Source organism: Anoplolepis gracilipes, chromosome 11 (genome assembly GCF_047496725.1).
Source record: "Anoplolepis gracilipes chromosome 11, ASM4749672v1, whole genome shotgun sequence".
NCBI lineage: Eukaryota > Metazoa > Arthropoda > Insecta > Hymenoptera > Formicidae > Anoplolepis > Anoplolepis gracilipes.
In genome coordinates, this window is record NC_132980.1 from 10,733,892 (window position 1) to 10,753,347 (window position 19,456).

The 19,456-nt window shown below is 35.5% G+C and overlaps 1 protein-coding gene across 5 annotated transcripts in view; it reads left to right on the forward strand.

Annotated features, from left to right (window-relative positions):
• The window catches only part of LOC140670910 (uncharacterized), a 199,299-nt gene that overhangs the window by 54,615 nt on the left and 125,228 nt on the right, over positions 1-19,456 (forward strand). For all 5 annotated transcript variants that reach the window (XM_072901762.1, XM_072901764.1, XM_072901763.1 and 2 more), the window contains one exon: positions 2,526-2,585. The gene's annotated coding sequence lies outside the window, so the exon portion shown is untranslated. The remainder of the gene's footprint in view (positions 1-2,525; positions 2,586-19,456) is intronic.

Genomic DNA, 19,456 nt, shown 5'->3' on the forward strand with positions numbered 1-19,456 from the left:
AGTAAGTGATAACGATGCGTCTTGCAGATTCCCCTGCGGAAATTATTTTTTCGGTTTTTATACAAAATTTCTGAAAATCCAATTTAGTATCAAATGTCTCGGAAATAATTAAAATGTTTTAATATTACTACCTAATTGTTTTATTATTGAATATAAATGTCTGAACGCTTCATCTCGCATAAAATTTTCTTAATTATTATGCCTTCGATTTTGCTTTGAATATATGATTCTGAAATCATGCTGCGTCAAGAGTTAGTTAGAAATATTATAAAAATCTTGTTCATGAACTTCCGATGTGCAGGAATATACGTCAAAATTCCGGGACATTTACTTCACAACGTAATCATTGGACTTTTTAAATAATTGAAAATTAATATATAAATATCAATAACGTACAATAAAGTAATTTATATTTCTTAAACAAACATAAATAATATGTCTGAAAAAAATTAAGAAGCACCATTATTGGTTTTGCATGTAAAATATGACAATGTGTGTTGTTCTATTAGAAGCAACGAATGACAACCACTGCAAAAGCTGTGTACTCAATAAATATCTTTTTTAAAAAAGCGTGAGATTGCTTAGCCTTTTTTGCAACAATTATTACGATTGCCTAATACCTTCGGACAACATGTGCACAGTGTGTTTGTGTTTAAATCAATTAAGTTTTTTCTGTAAATGCGTACTTTTTGATTACTTGATATTTTAATTATACAGAACAAATTATTTTATAATTAAAATGGTACGTTTTGTACAGTTAAAATAATATTTCTATGCAAATTAAAACAACACTATTTTTCAGGGTTTTTATAACGATAAAAATAACATTGTTTAGCTTCTGTCGCGTTAAAATAATACTGTTTTGTACTCTAGTTTTAACTCTAGTTATATATATATATATAGACAGTTCTGTGCATAATCGCTCCTCTCTTACGCAGGAGACATCCGATATGACGCGAGCAAGGTAAATGCGTATTACACGTCATTGATTTTTCTCGCTCTGCTATTATTATGCGCCATTGAATCCCCATCCATTGTACGCGATGTGACAATGTCTTACCACACCCAGTGCGTTTCGTGTGGAATTTAATTGTTTCGTAGGCGTAGCATGCGCTTGACTAATATTTGCTCGATTGTCGCACGTAATCGCTATCTTAGCTGCGGAAATATTCCCAAATTAGCGTCGTTAGTATTAAATTTCCTATTAACACGCAATATTATATTTCTTTACTGTTGCGTAACAATCTGATTAGTTTCATATCAATTACATATTTCTATTTTCAATAGTCTCTTTCTCTCCAGTAATATATCTTCATTAAAGAAATCTGTTATTATATTACACGTTACAGAGAAACCGCAGAGAGGAAATGAAAGAATGGATTATGTACTAGCTCATACACCACCGATACATTTATCTACCTCTATGCACTGCGGCACATATCACATTATATCGAGATATAATTTGTCGCGCGACGTATATAACGTCGTTTTCGTTTAACGAGCTGGCAAATGGAGCCCTTGCAAAATGTCCCATCGAGAACAAAAAGCTGTTCCCCGTTCTTCTTCTCCTTCCTCTGCTCCCTGTCCCCCCTTCCTGCTTTAGCTGCCCTTGACTGCCAGGCGCGAACCCCGCGGCTAACATCTGTTACCCTCTGTCGCTAATTGTTATTGCACATACGACGTTATTCATGAATGTGTGTATGTGTGTATGTGTGTTTGTGTGTTTGTGCCGGCCATTAAATTTCCCCATTACATTATTGCCGGATCGATCGATCAGTCGATCGACAATGGTTTGAGGTTTCTTCCTTCGCGAGAAGAAGAGCACTTTAATAATGAGCGAAGAAGATTTCCTGCCGTTAAGAGCAAAAAAAGAAAAAATTATGTTATCACCAAATTAAAAAATGTAACCGCGTAATTACATAGATCTTTATTTATGTCCGAAACACTGTTGCAAATTGCAACTGCGGATGTTACGTTTCCACATAATTAGACTGATCATGAGATGTGTATATATATATATATATATATATATATATATATATATATATATATATATATATATGTGTGCACGTATACATGTAAATTTACTAAAGTGCATCGTTTTACTAAATGTGCGTCTGTTTATTTGCGGTAGCGTCTTTGGAATAAAATGCACCTTTACGCGATTTAGTGAAATGGTATGTGTGCACACGTACACAAAGGTATACCATTTTACGAAATGTATAGTAGAAATTTATTTTCGTAGCGTCTTTAGAACAAAGTGCACCGTCACGAGACTACATGTATTTTTCTCGGCGGATTATTATTTCTCGTACCATTATCGTCCTTACGTTTGTATCGATCGTACGAAGTATAAAATGTTGTGTATAAATTGTAGCGAGTAGGGATAATTTAAAGGGGCACTTTCGACGCTGTACAGAAATAGGAAAATCCTTTTTATCGTTCTTTTAATATCTGAAATTAAATAAATGGATTTTACATAATGATTTCAATTGTGTACAACAGACTCTTATTTTCTGTTACAGAACGATCTATCTACGGAGCAAGCATGGACCTCATCACAACGATTACACGGCATAGTTAAGGTAAGAGATTTTACAAGTATACGCTATATGCGTATTTTCGATGCAAGTAATTATAATTTGCAATTGCTCATTATCTTGAACTTTGGCGCGTTTGATATTTTTTTTTTATGGAATACGATGATTAGACACCCCATCGGCACTTTGCGCTTTAATGCCAAGCAAAGGTAACACCTACTCTCGTTATGATTTGCGCATACACGTTAATTACAAGTCATTGGGTCAAACTATAATGGCTCGCACACAACTTTATTCTACGAACCGTATTGCATATCGAGGAACTAATTTGTCAGCTATGTGTTTCGCAGCGAGCAGCAGCCTTGCCTGTGATCGGTTATTATTAACTCTTGGCAAAGTTGAGAAAATCAATCTAATATCACATTATGTAATAAAAAGTACGCAGAGAAAATAATCGAATTTATAAATATAAGAGAGAAAAGATTTTAAATTATTTTCTTTTTTTATTGTGTGTGTCATTGATTTTGGAAAAAAAAATATAAATATGATTGATGTAACTCTTGAAAATGTAAAATTTACGTTGGAGAAATTAAACGAATCTGGACGATAAAGACAAGCATCTTTAAAGATATATTATACAAGTTTGAGGTCAGAGGTCTCGATCTTCTTTCGGTCACTTCCGATGATTAGATGCCAACTAACGTAGGCGATAAGACGATCCAAGAAACAAGCGTGAATTATAGTTGCCCATAAGCGAAGTCATCGAAACAAAATTCATGATCGCGAACGATACTGTCCGACGGTAAAATAATATTTCATAACAGATAAGACAAACGATGCAATGCCAGTCTGCGATTCGCAGAGAGAAGCGGCATTTCCGCGAGAGGTAATTACTTTTTTTTTTCTTTTGTGCGCTTTCTCTCTCTCTCTCTCTCTCTCTCTCTCTCTCTCTCTCTCTCTTTCTTTCCTTTAGGGGCGCTTTCGACGTATCGTGGGAAAAATATATCGATCGCGACTGGCGCGAGTGCAATCGCACGAGTCTGCAATGCTGAGTGGTAACACGACCATCGTTTCTCGGAAGCATTGCTGCCAGCTCGATGAAATTTATTACGTTCTCCATTTTCTTAAAGCAACGCGAAAAGTAGAATCTTGTACGAGAATGACTCCTCCATATCGTATAACGTGTATATATATATATATATATATATATATATATATTTCTAAATTTTTAATTATTATTGAATAAATTATTCAGTTATTCTATTGCGAGACAGATAATTGCGATTGCTTAAAAATATTGTTCAGAGCTAAAATAAAATTCAGGCAATGAATTTTATTTAGCTTAATCATACTTATATTTCATTTCTTCACGATAACTGTCCTCATATATTATACTGCGAGAAACCTAATGTAGTTAGTCGCATACGCGGAAAGAGCAAAGTTTTGAGTAATACTTATGCGTTTTTTCCCAGGGAGAAACTTATGTGGTAATAATTTTTCTCACGAAAATATGTGTGGCGCCTGGATCCTCTCGTATTTCGGGACAATAACAGTCGCGCATCCTTGATTTTCAAGATTATTAACTCAACAAAGAAGCTACTGCGAAAAATATCTCTATGTTCGCTAAGTAGCTAAAAAAAAAGAAAAATATTTGAGCGCCTTTCTATTCTGATTTCACTTCACATCTAATGCAACATATCATGCATGTCGTGTGTTCTCATGAATTTTCTATTATTTTAAAACGAGGTCCACTTATATATATATATTATCTAGAATGTAAATGTATTTCTTAATTATAATTTTAAATGAGACGACTGCATTTATCTCTCGAAAATATTTGGAAATATTTTCCGAGATATTTATATTTTATGTGTCGAGAAAAACGTCTTATTCAAAAATACACGCGCCATTCTTGGCAACCGTACATTCATAATAATCAACACGTAAGAAAATCTTACATGTTTACATGTAACTGTTCATCAGGAGAGAATCAAAGAACATGAAATATTTCGATTTAAATCAAATTAATGATTTTTTTTATTTAATTCAGAAAAGTGAAAAATATATTTTTGATAATATTGTGTAAATAAATAATACTTATAATGTGTGTCACAAATATTTTCTAGTTTTTTTTTCTTATTTTTCACAAGAAAACGATGGACAAATGGGGAATGAATGCATTGTTTGGCAAAACTGTTCTCGCGATTGAAATAGGTTTTTAATAGGTTTTTTTCATGGACATGTTGCGCTATAACATCGAAACAAAGAAAGTTTTGGAGCTTCTCCAAAATTTCGTCGAACTCGATGATGCTTCGTCATCGGGTTCTTGGTCCGCTTGATTACGTAAATAGTTATAAATATATCTAGGATGAGAACACTATTTTTTTTTATTTTTAAGGAAAAGTTAAAATCCAAAGAACTTATCATTGAAAAATGATGCGATAATATAAAAAATAGAAATACTATCTTTTCTGTACCATTGGGTTTAAAAATTATTTAATTTCTCAAATTTTGTGAAAAATTTATGAAAAATTAAAGAAAAATCATTGAAAAAATCGAGCTTTTGATAACATATTTCTGTGTTTAAATAGCGAATTCAAGATTATTTCAAGTATAGTCGACGATGAAAGCGTCCGAATATATGTATAGAGATTGCAAATGCAGTGCTTGGCATCGGAGTGTGTTTTCGATGCGGCGCACGTCGCTGCATTCCAGATTCGGCTAGCAAAGCTTGATACAGAGAAAGAGAGAAGCGAAATAATAGACAGTCATGCAAAAGAAGTGAAATGTTCTTAATGAACGAGAACTTTGCGCGCGCGCATGCTTTTACACTCGATGAATAGCGCAGCATTTGTGAGAGTTTAGCGAGTGGATACATACGAGCTATTATTCGCGAATCGTATACATCGAGTCGAATTACAGGCGAATATTAGACTGTATGCACATCCTGAAATAAGATCGGGAATTATTCTTGTGATTCAATAGCGTTCGTATTTAAATATTTTTAAATTCTTGAATATTATTAAATATTATTGAATATTATTGATATCGTTAAACTCGCGAATAATCTCTTGCGATTATCATTAAAAATAATTTGCAATATAATTATCCAACAAATCTTTAATGATAATAATAGGAATTAAAATATATTCATTAATAAAATAATTGAAATTTATATATAAATAATTATAATTATTGCGATTAAAAATTAAAATTTTCTATTTATATTATACAGCCACCAGATTAAAATTTCACCGAGAAAATATCAACATGAAATTTCATCAAGGCACTCGTTCTGTTCGCTTATACTCTCTGGAGTGCGCTGTATAAATGTGGATATTCTAGGTATTTGTTTAAATTAATAGTGCGCACGTAATTAGGTCAAGCAAAGCAGTACAGTTATACAAACGCGAGAAATGGTACATGGAGATTAAAAATTACCGCAACGTTTATTCAAATTTCCAACTCGTATCTGGCAAGATTCAATCGTGATATTATCGTTGCTCGCGCACAAACAGCAAGAAGCTTTGCATATCTTTCCATTTCTGAATATATAATAAATACGCGCGGAGAGAGAAAACTCGATCTCTTTCGTCAATGTGTAATTGAGAATTCGTTGAAATTTGAAAAAAAAATAAAAAAAAAGTACGTTCGTGTATAATGTGTTACGTTTGCCTGGAATAATGTTGAGCGACGAAGGAAATCGTAACGGCGCGGCGTTTTGCGCGAGATGAATAAAACGACACTGCAACGCGGATGTTGCATTGCCACGTGCGCGCCAGCGACGTTCAAGCAGCAACAGACGCGGATGGATGCAGGAAAATGTGGGAACAGCATGTCCTCTATTCCGCTCGCGACGTTTCTCGCAAGATAAAGGAAAGAGGATCCTTCCTCGCGCGCATTCCCCTCTTCATAATTCTTGTTCTCGCGAGTTTACGATGCGCCTATAAATTTCCGAGCTAGCTTTAACGCGAATAAAGCTGGCGCGGTGCCGGGCTTCAAGACGGAGGGGAGCTACAGCTCTTAGCGTAGGGTCGCCGTCGACGTTTAAACACTGTGTATATTTAGTATTAGTTTAGAATATTTTTTGTGGAGGAATTTTAAATGAGTTACATTTGATTGAATTTGAATTTGATATGTATTGCGTTGAGAGATTTGATTTTTATTATTATTTACGTGCAATCTTGATAACACTAATATATAATATATTCGTAGAAATGTAGCAAAATAATATCTGAAAACATTACTAGAAAGTGAAAATATTTATGGAAAAGAATAAAATTTTCAAATAATATTTTATTTAAAATACTAACAATAAATATTTTTAACGCAAATAATAATATGTTATTTATAAAATGTAGTTGCTACTGCATATTTGACATATAGATACAAAATATGTGTACGAAAAACTCTCGTTTTGAACTACTTTAATAAATAAACATTAACACGGTACAATCAGAAACGCAAAATAGTTAAAAAGTTATTTACGTTTAAATATTTATTATATGTTTTTGTTTTAATGAGTTGAATTTATTTTATGAATAAGAGAATGTGCGCGGTACATGAGAAATAGAGTGATTAGTGATATAACAATACCAGTAAATTAATTGTAAGTACAAAGCAATTTCGCTTTAATAATGTAAATTATTTAATTTAAACGAATACGCACGATTGCATAAATCTACATAACAACATTCGCAATTTCAATTATTGTTTTCTCGTCATATATATATATATATGAGTGTAATAGGATCACCAAACAATTTATAGCAATCTATCAAATTAGATATTGCTAATTAGATTACTATGCAATGACGCTTGTGCAGTATATATTGTTTAGAAAATGAATAGAAAAGCAGAAATTTTATATTTTTGATAAAAAATTATGTACAACAGTAGTTACATTTGAAATTATGACATAAAAATGTATTGAAAATATGATTTGTGACAGTATCTCGTTAATTTAATTATATACTATGCTTTTACCAACTTTTGACAGATAAGTGCAATCTCAGTCGGATATTATTAATGACAGCTTAATAATTTGTTCCGCAAAGCGGAGCATCGCATCGTTAATTTACCATTTTCCTCACTTTATTTTCTCGCTGCCTACGCCTTTTATTTTGCTTACGTCAATTCCGAATTAAGCGTGGGCGTGTTGTTTCCATTGTGTATATATGTGTGCGCGCGCGCGCGTGTGTGTGTGTGTGTGTGTGTGAGTCATTATGCGCAACAGAAGCGATAAATATGCAAATACGGAAGAGATAACTATAGAAGAGTACGTTGTGCAAGCACATGTACCAAATTAAGAAAGAGAAAGCCAAAGAAATAGTTTTATATACATAGTTTGCTTATAGAAGATCGAAGGATATTTGTAAAAAAATTAATATACGTGTAGGAAAATCGTAAAAAAAAAATCTTGTTTAATATGTTTTTTGGAAAAAGAAATATTTATATGAAAAATATTAACAATTATTATATATTTCCACATGTTGTTTAAAAAAAAATGTTTTTACTTCCTATATTTGTATTTTACTTTACCTTTTTCTATGTTGAAAAATATTTCTTTTGTCGTGTCAGCATAGCTAAATTTTTCGCTTTACCAGCAGAGCAGTGTACGATTCATCTCTCATCTTTAATATTCTTGACCTATATAAGTTTATTTGATATGCGCGATCATTCATGCATAATATGCATCTCAAGCTCGCTTTGTTTTAGCAACCGATCTGATGCAACAATTTTCTCCAATTTTCTTACTAGTAACAATGTAGGTTATTCAATCACACCGTATTATAATTTACCTTATAATAATAATATAGGATCTAATTTAGAGATTTTTTAATTGTTTAATTTTTACCTGAATAGAATTACTTGATTTTTTTACAGAAATTTTTCTAGTTGAAAGTCTGAGGAGAGTAGAGTCTAGGGATGTCTATGAGTATAAAAATTTCTGTAAAAAAAATCAAAGTAATTCTATTCAAGTAAAAATTTCTAAATTCGACATTTTTTTACCAAACAATTAAAAAAATCGAAATACTGGTCCGAAATCACGTTATCCACGCTTGTAAGATTCTTATCAGCCGAGTAGACACGCGAGTTCATAATTACAGGCGCCTTGTGTTTTGCAGCTGACTGGTTATGTAGTTTATATGTAGGATATATGTAGTTAAAAGACTCACGCAAACGGAATTCAGCATACGCGCTCACATTATTTTGTAATCGAAAAGGGATCTTAAAGACGAGCGATGAAAATGGAACTAAATAAATTCTTTTCGTAAGAAAAAGATATTTACCTTGAAATTGATTACATTGTTAAACTTTATTACTTTAAGTGAAGTAACCTAACTCACTAACGTGCAATATTAGTTATTATTAGACACACACAGTACGTGCGCGTTACAGGGGGTTGATTTTTTAAAGTGACCCACTGATGCTGTCACTAAATAGTTTATCTTACTTGAGGGACGCGCAGTCGCTTTTGTTAGTTTATACAATATTTCCTCTCTTTGTTGTATCCTCTTCAAAAATTCTTTTATCCTTTTGATTCGTCTCGACGGTTACATTCACACATTTGTCAAAGAGATTTCTGGCAAATGTTTCCCGGAGAAAACTGGCTCTTTGAAAGTAGCACAGTATTTTCATATAAATATCTCGAAAATCCTCTTTCAATTATATATATATTAGCCTCGATATACGGACCAGAATTCTCAAAGATGTGATTTTACTTTGAAGATAATATTCATCAGTCTTGTTTCTCTCTTATGAAAATCGTGCGAGCAAGTTAGTTATCTTTTAACAGATATATTCGGTTAGCGCAAATGATTCGCTTATGTCAGCTTTTTCTCGGAATTTAATGAATGATATTATCGTTCCTTCCCGTCGTCCAGATTCGCCCTTTTACCGTGATCTTCTTGCTTTTTCGCGTCGGTCAAAAATAAACGAGCACGTTTCCACGAGACAAGATCCCACTACGTATTGCAGGAAGGTTACCGAGACCATCGTGGTCAGAAATAACGTTTCCTCGAGGCGGGATTGTCTCCGCCATATATCAGCTCGGCTGTCGGACAATAAAACAGCGGCTTCGGTATTCGTGCCGTTCCCAAGATGCATCGCGAGATGTTCGATTTCCACGGCAAGGACGAAATATCCGGTCGAGTCGCGGCGCCGTCAAACGATATTCCGTCAGTTCTAACGGGTTTTTTTTTTAACGGCGCACGACGACTTCGAAAGAATGGCTCTCTCTTTCCCTCGCCCCCCCCCCCCCACCTCGTTTTTTTTCTCACCGCAGATTTGCGACGATCGACACGTCGGCAGACTGCTCGCGGCTCATTGAGTCACGGAAATGTCTTCGCGATATCTGAATAAAAACCGGCAAAGTGGCAAGCGGTGTAAAAGATCCGCTCTCTTTCTTTCTCTTTTTTTTTTTTTCCATATCTCTCGGTGAGATGGTTGCACATTTCCATGACGTTTCACGATCGTTACGTGCAGAATATTTCGCAGGTATCCTCGTTTTCTTCTTTATACAGATATTTCACGACCTATGAAACGTTATTTTTTTTTTTTTTTGTTATTATTAATAGTGTCGAGATGACAATAGATTGGCAATTGTAAGCGAGTTTTTTAACAAGTTAGAAAAATATAAAATCTTGTACTTTATTTAACATAAATTTGGATTTAACAGAACTTTAATGTCAGATTTGATGAAATGCTTAAGATAAGAAATTAGTATGGAAACAGACTATTCATTAAATTATTTGAAATATTTTGCACGGCGATTTTCTTTTTAGATTTAGGTTTGAATTGAACAGTTTAAGGCACTCGAAAAATTTGCGTTAACATAAGAGGAAAGTGAGATAAAGAAGCTTTGGAAACTTTCGAAGTATCTGCGTGTTTCATTAGCGATCGAAGCTTTAATTAAAAATTCAAGCACGTTTTTAACGAGCTTTGATGCTTAAAATCAAGGGTTACGCATTCGGAATTGCGAACGGAATGAAGCCAATTATTAGGAATTTATCACGACAGGAATAAAAAACCGCTTACTAAAACTTGACTTTGTTCTATAAAAAAACCTATGTTCTTTATACTTGGTTTCTTCAATGATGAATATTATTTCAAAGACAATTAAACTGCTTTGCGCGATTAATCGTTTATTTCCCTTAAGTTTATTTCCTACTTAAATAAAGTGTCTAAAATGATTTCTGTGTTATTTTTCTATGTTATTTTATTGACGAAACAAAATTAACTAATGAACGATATTTAGTATATATTTTGTATTTAAAAAAAGATATTTAAGTTATTTTTTTATTTTCTTTTCATTCAATTGTTGCAGAATATTTTCCTAAAGATTTATTCAATTGTAAGATTCAAATTTTATGCTAATTATATGCTATTAATCATGCCAATATATTTCTCCTCGAAACGTCGAGCTTTTCTCTCCGCCAATCTCACGGGGATTTTCCTCCGTGTTCATTTATTATCTCCATGGACGTGAGCGAGACAATTAGATATACGAATGCTATCGCACTCTATTTTATTTATCCAAAGTAATTTAACTTCTTATCATTTGAAATGGCGCGCCGCAAGTGGTCCAACTTTCGCGGCTTTCATTTCTTCCGAAGATTTGCACAATCGGACCGCGAATAGCATCCCTCGAGTTCTATCTCCCACGGTCTGTTGAAACTAGGAAGTGTCGCATTTCACTTCCGCGCCGTTTCGATAAAACCAATTCTCTGTATGAACAATACACACACACACACACACACACACACACACACACACACACACACACACACACACACACACACACATACATAAATATTTGTATATATGTTCGCGAAACGGTTCAATCGTTTTCGTGAAAATGTACTCTCGTTCGGCGTATAACGAGTTCAAAGTGTCACGGAAAGCGAGGTCAGAGTTGGAAATGTGCTTCTCTCTCGCTCTTTCTCTTTCTGAACGGTTATCCGGTTCGTCGGTTTTGCATGCGAAACGCTGCCTCGCGTGACAAGAGCTCGGCTGGCAGATATAGGACGCCGATGAAGATAGTTTATTCGCCTCGCATGTCGGCGAATAGTTGCGAAACGTGCGCGAGTCGGGCTCGCCGTTTTCCGCGCGACTTTGGTACGCAAATAATAAGACGGAATGGAAGTATCATTAATCAGAATTATCAGAGACATCAGACACGCTGCTGGCAGGAGACTCGCAAAGACGTTTGTGTAACAGGAGCTTTTATTCTGTTATACAAATGCGGCAGTGTCTTGCTTTATACTTTTCAAGAAAAGAATTGAATATTACAAAATGATATTGTTTTATTAAATAAAATAAAAAGAGAAATCACAATACATGCATAGAAGAATTACGTCCGCATTTGTTATCTTTTAAAGCGTAAATTAAAATAACGCAGTTTTCTCAAGCTACTTATATTTTTCTTATATTTTCTCTGTTGGCACAATATTATATTCGCAAAAGATTAATAGAAAATATAATTAAATTTAAAAATACATGTTAATATAAATATATACATTTATTAAATATCTATTATACTTTTATATATATATATATATATATATATATATATATATATATATATATAAATATATATTAAATATATACTTCAGTTAAAAGCGATTTAGCAGTCCAAAGATATTTGTTCGAACACGCGATGCAATTTTCGTAATCTATTTCGTTACTCCCGGTGTTACTTATTTCCCTTGCCGTCTATCAGCTACAGACCCTCCGATCAGATTGGCGGTCACCACGATTCTAATCGCGGTCACGGTCGAGTTACTAACCGACTTACAGATCAGCAGTTATGTTGCCGCCCGAAGCGTAGGGTGACATCCGGAAATGTTCTTCACTCGGTCGTTTCAGGAAGCGAGGATAAAGAATAGGGCGCGCACTCGTAACGAAAAGTAGAGACATAAAATGAAAACGGGATTAGGGAAAAGGACGGCCGTAGATTAAACCATACTGGTAACGATAAGGGCCGCCAACGGTACATAACGTAACCCTCGCTCGTAACCATCGAACTGTGGACTGGCGATTATATATATATATATATATATATATATATAGAGAGAGAGAGAGAGAGAGAGCTGCGTCCCTTTTGCCATTTTAGTATCCCTTAGTGAAACTTCTGTACGCGCGAGTGCGCAGATAGCGCTTCCCTCTCAAGATGTATCCATCGAAAGGTAAATGACAGATTACGCTATCAGCTGTGACGCAGGGGGAGGGACGTACCCTTCGACATAATCGTATCTTTGAAACCTAGTTGGAAGCCGCGTTCATTTCTCGTGATTTGGAGAAAGGAGGGGGCAAGATCTAAATGCACCTTCACATCCGGATGCAGTGTAGCATTAACGTCATGGCGCCGTTAAATTGTAGGGAAGACTAACCCGATTCGAGGTATAAACTTAGCGCTCGCATATAGTAGCTCCATTGTGTCGCGAAGAAGTTTGCTACGAAGATACGAAGATTCGCATCGAATCCATTTCCTTCGATTCACTTGCGTAGCCGGGACTTGGTTATAACGACCTCTTTTCTGTTTCGCGACTAGGATCGGTGAAGGAAAGACTAGGAGGAATAAGTCGAGCCACAATTAAACATCGATTGTTTGCTCGGCGCGTCTTCGAACCGTAATATCGACATATCGACCGCCACTGTATTAAGATACTGTACAAAGACACTATAAAGACACCGACTTCTCTATTCTTTCACGCTTCTTTGTCGAGACGTTCAGATCGTCGACCAATATTAATCCGCGCCGCAAATGCGACAACCTTTTTCGCGGATTGTGATCAGAATTGCCACCTCTTTTTATTTTAAGTCTAGCATTTCTGAGAAGGAGAAAATTTCCAGACTGCTCGAGTTTTGCGATACGAATGTACTTGAAAATTATTAAAATTTCTCTTGTTTTTTAAGAACAAAGTATTTAGATAATTTCCTGCTCCTTCGAATTATATAAAAATAGTTTTTGGATATATTTAAATGCTTATTCATAAAAATATATTGAACCTTTAGAAATGACGTCAAAATCTTTGAAGCATGTCTCTGTAAAATCATATTTTTTTTTTTTTTATCTTTTTCTTGGAAACTACTTGTTCGAGCATTAAAATTTTTTAAATCTGTCTACGAATAAATAAGTTATGATTTGAGATTGTTGTTTGATTTAAAGAAATTATAATTGTACTAAAAGTTACGTGCGATTAAAGTAGCCAAAAAAATGTAGTTTTATTATAAATTATGGTTAAAATTTAGAATAAAAGCTTTTTCAGCAAAATATTATGTACCATTTTTTTTTCTTGGAAAAGGAAAGGAAATAATGTCTGGACGGAACTTTTATTGTCGAGGTGGCAATCTTGGTCGCGACTTAGCATCGATATTTGCCGCCGGGTGAGAATATCGGCGAAAGGGTTGCGAGTGTGTGACTGGCAGAGTAGTTCTTTCACTGGTGGAGGACACAAAGGACGAGAGAAAGAGAAAGCAATGGAGTAGAGAGACCGTACCGAGGGAACACGGCGCGAACAAAGCGTGACCGAGCTCTCAGGAGTGGATATGGAGATTAAATTGGGTGACAAGGCGCTATACTCTCTCTCTGTCTCTCTCTCTCTGTCTCTCTCTCTCTCTCTCTCGAGCCAGTCATAGGCGACACAATGTACTGTTCCAGACAGACTCGACTAGCGCGGCTAGATTATTCCGCGATACGCACATCGTGATGAAAACAAGCTACTCGTACTAGCTCTTTTGGATAACGGCAAACGCAACACTATAGTTTCTGCATTCATGATAAATCTCGATCTTTGTTATCAGTATCAGATAACGTAATTTTCACAAACTGAATAGAGAGCGTTGTTTTTTGAAAATAATTTATTATTTAAATAAGATTCTCTCTCTCTCTCTCTCTCTCTCTCTCTCTCTCTCTCTCTCTCTCTCTAAATATCACGCGATAAGAAGAAGAGTTTCGAAGGATATCGCGAAATTTTATCTAAAAAGGGCGAGAAAAAGACATAGGAAGTATGAAAGATGAGAGAAAACAACGGAAAAAAATGGAGTTATCTCGACCTCGAGAAAATTCGATATTGGCCGCGATACGAAAGCGATTGTACGGAAAAAAAAAAAAGAAGAAGAAGAGTAAGAAAAAAGGGCGAGCGCGGAGGACGTAACGAGCACGAACAGAAATAGAGCACGTCCTATCGGGATGGGTGTACATAAGGAGGGAGGGGACGGAAAGATTAAACTGGGTGACAACAAAGACCGGACGCAACGTCGTTACGCCGGTCGTGGTCGAAAACCGGCGCCTCCTCTACCGGGTTCCCAGCGGAATTGGGATGACGGTGGGCTAGGTATGTTAGCCTCGAAAGGTTACCGAGGGTGGACGTAGGGGATGTAGGTTGTTGCGAGGGGATGCGGAGCTTGCGTTTGGAAGTCGCCATAGTGACGCCCCAGAATCAGAGGGCTCTCCCCTCTTCCTTCATTTCCGTCTCTCGTCCTCTCCTGCCTTCTGCTCTTTCGCTCGAATTTCTCTTCAGCATCGTTTAGACAATGATATTGGGCAAACGAATCGTCCGAATCGTCCCTATGCTGTTATCGCGCTTTACTAGTGTCATAGCAGAGAGAACTTTTGACCGCGCTTTGATCTCGCGCGATTAATGAACGCGAGGGAAAACTTCATTAGCCAACCGATCAATGCGTTCTTTGTCAGATGCACAGTTTTTCTAATCATTGAAACGAAATTTTAACATTTTTCCATGACTTTAAAGTTATATAAAAGTTACATGAGATTAAAAGTATGTTAATAAATTGAAAAAAAAAATTAATGCAACACAATGTTATGCCTGATTGACAAGGTGCGCGTTTTGTGTACACTTAAAAAAATAAAACGCGTCAATTAATAATATTTTCTTTAGTACAGCTTTTACATTCAGAGTCGACTTTGATCAAAATATCCGTGACAAAAGGATTCACCGATGATAGTTTAATAACGTTGCACAATCGTCGATACATAATGTCAGAGCGATGAAATATTTTAACGCTTGTTGTTTGACTTGCGCGTCGCTAAAGGCTCATCTGGCTCATTTAATTCGACTCGCGTTCGCATAAATCGTTTTCTCTCATAAAACGGTGACATAATTGCGCTATGGGTCGAAGCCATTAAAGCTTCATTTTTCACGCGACCATCTTACGAGCGTGTGTACGTTCATCGCTCACCGGTATAAAACGTAATAACGAGACCGTAGAGGGACTTAACGCGCCACCAGGAGGGGGAGGGGGGTTAGTTTACAGGACGACGCGCGTTAAAGCGCGTTTATATCTCGCTCTTGTCGTCTAACCTTTTTTAAAGTAACTGACGCTCGTTGCCGTCTGTTGCTTCCGCAATTTAAAGTGTGATGACCCCCTTAGATTATTCGCCCGGTTTGTCTCGTATTAAAGTTGTATTATAAACGCACGAACGTATTACTGCGCTTTAATTGTACGATATAGCTCCGTTTGGCATTATTCAACTTTAATGACGGTATAAATTGCTGATTAACTGACTGGCGTATTTGCACGTTTGGCGAAAACATGACGTTAATCGCGATAAATCGCTGTAAAAGTACCTAATTAATCGATCGTTGAGAGAACGCAATTAAATAACACAGTGTTGCAAAATCATATAATCTCTTGATCGATATCTCATTGTTAGTGAACAATTGAATTTCAAATTTTGTATTCTTAAATATCGTTGAATAATTTATAGATTATTTGCGAAATTTCTTATAAAAAATACAATTTTGATATTTATATGTATGTTTGTAAAATTGATGATTTCCTCAAAATTTTAATATGTGTCAACTCGATTAATGTTGTTCATCGTATAGGATTTTTTACACCGATAAACAAATTGGTCAAGGCTTGCCTCGATTTTATTTTACCGCGACTGATAATAAGGGTGACTTTGATCGATAGAGTTTAACCAGGCGATTAATGTGACCGAGATTCCTCCGATTGACTCTGCGGCGGATGCTCCGATTTATTCTTGACACGTCTATGACATATTTTTTTTTATTTAGCTCTCAAAATATAATATACATGTAATGAAATAAAACCGCATAATTTAATAAAAGAAATTGGAATAAGTGTATAATTTAACGTACGAATGAAATTGTTAAGTGTTTTTAAAATTCCACTAAAAATAACTAGGTTTCGCTTGCGATGAGATAAGAATGAAGAGTAATTGTATTTCCTTCATTTAAATGGCACAGGTAAAATAACCAGGTAAAATGTAATAATGCCGCGGCTGCATAAATGCAATCAGCAGAATGTTTGTTTTAAGATAACAGATGCGGAGGGAAAATGTCCATAAAGAGAAAAGACAAAATCTAATACAGAATACGGTAACACGCGTGCGTCCATATCGGGAATGATACTCGTACGTATCGATGTCATGATTAAAACCGCACAATAATGACGCCGCGCAAATTGCAAAAGTGTTTGCGACAGCCGCCGAGACGAGTTTGTGAGAGGAGAGCCGCGCATAAAGTGAAAACTTTGCGATAATTATTATTCCATCGCGGTTGTTTCCTCGTGTCAGAACGTCTCTCTCCCTATTTCTCTCGTATTAATTAAGCATAACAACGCATAAACGCGGTGATTCACATAAATCTTCTGAATGCAAATGTGGGAGTTAACCGCTGATTGTGTCTTCAATTCTTTTTCGCGACTATTTTTATTTGTTTATTTATTCCGTCGCATATTTACGCGAGAAGGGAAGACAGGCGGATTCTTTTTACAGTGTCTTAGGGGTCGTTAACCCGCTTTCGCGTTAGCATAGCAGCTATTTGCCCTGGCGCGGCAAATAGATAGCTTTGAAAAAATCCGGGGATTTCAACTCACAGGGGATTTTTATCTTATTTCGCCATCCCTCTCGAGATTTGTACCGCGCACACGCGCGAATAAAGTCTCGATAGCAGAGACGAGTCTGCTATTCCAGACGCGCAAACTTGTTATGCTCTATTTTTAGGATGCGAGAGAGAGAGAGAGAGAGAGAGAGAGAGAGAGAGAGAGAGAGAGAGAGAGAACGAAGTCCGCAAAAATATAGAGACGAAGGATCTGGAAAAACTAATATCTGGAAAAATTACCTGGAATAAAATCGTTTTATCCGCTCGAACATCACTCCGTTTATTTGATTTTCGTAGTGATACGTGATATTCGCGTTAATAATTAACAATTTAATATAATTTTAATTGAGATACCCAATTGTGTGCGGTACGCTTAAGTAATAATAATTAATGACTTAATGGTCGGTATAATCATAATTAATATACTGAATTGCGTACCAAGAGAGAAAATGGGAGACAGAGAAATAGAATTATTTAATTTAATTTAAATGTAGATACATATGTATTCCTATATAATAAAACACTGGCTTAAAATATCTTTTGTTATCTCTACGCAATACGACGAAAATTTCTCAGTCAGCTGATCGTTACGCACGAGTTGTTACGAGTAAGCGAAATTCACCGCTACGGAATATGGAATTATGGGACTCTATGGAATACGAGTGGGGTTGATGGGAGGGGTCGTGAGAGAATTTATTTCCCATCGGGAATCTGCTTAAGACTATCATTTTCGAAGTGCTAAGCTGGATCTAGAAAAGCTCCTCGCACCTGCCGCCGCCGATATTATTTAATCCTGTAATACGTTATTCGCGCGGAGAATTTTTGCGGTTTATAATTTACTTCTCATCGTCAATCGATCACGCTGCAACGATATGTAATTACGGAAAAGAAAGAAAGGAACTATTGAAATAAAATTAATTTTTTAAAGTTTATATATACATATACATATATCTGCAAAAGTGGATAATTCGTCTTTTTTTTTGTTTTTCACTCGAAACAAGTTATTTCATCGTAAATTGATTATTGAATTTTAATTTGGAGATGTAATTGAAAAAATAAAATTTGCAAAGTAAATATTAATGAAGCGGTTAATTGCTGTTCCATGATTAGCGTACATTACTTTAAGGTATGATTAATTAAAAACTATTTCTCATTCCGCGTTTTATATATATATATATATGTGTGTGTGTATGAAATCGTTGGATTAAATGTATGCGATACGTTGAAAGTTCGCGTTTTGTAAGCAAAAGCCGGTAATCGATAGCCTGATATTTTATTAAACCGGCCGACCGGCTTTGCGTTGTCTTACGTTTTGCTCATGAAACTTTGATGACCGGTGCTTGAAAGAAAAGAAGATGGCTATTCGTTTAAAGATTGACTTCTCTCTTTCTCTCATGCTCGATAAGACTTTCTTAGAAAGATTCTGCTTAAATTTGCTCAGGTATTTTAATATCCCTCTTTTCTTTTTCGTAACGTTATCCGTAGCACGAATTTCGACAAGTATTCTCGTCTTTATTTACATGTGTGTGTTTTCTAAAGGTTTTTCCTCAGTATTCATATAATTTTGTAAAATTACAAGATACATTGAGACTGTATTTTCAAGCTCTACTGAATGCACACGCAATGCGTAAATATATATTTACGACTGTTTCTTAGCTTTAGCATGTTAATGCTCTTTAATTTACAAAGTATTCCGACATTGTAGATTACAGTCTAAGAGATCTTTTCAGCGCGTGTGTACACAAGATACCGTAAAAATCACATAGATAGGATGGGAGTAATTTATTTATCTATTTATTTTTTTTCGAAAAAGCCAAAGACCATCGTACTTTCCAGCTCTTTGCGACTAATTCGATAAAATGGATCGGCCAAGTTGCGATCATTAGTTTCCACGATCACGCTCTCTTTCTTTCTCTCTTACTAGAGGCAACCTTCTGGTCACGTTCGAGGGAGGCTTCGGGATATTCCACGTTCTCAATCGAATCAAGAAATCGCCGGCTGTAATTTACGACTTCGACGGCTACTTTTTCGTTTTACTTT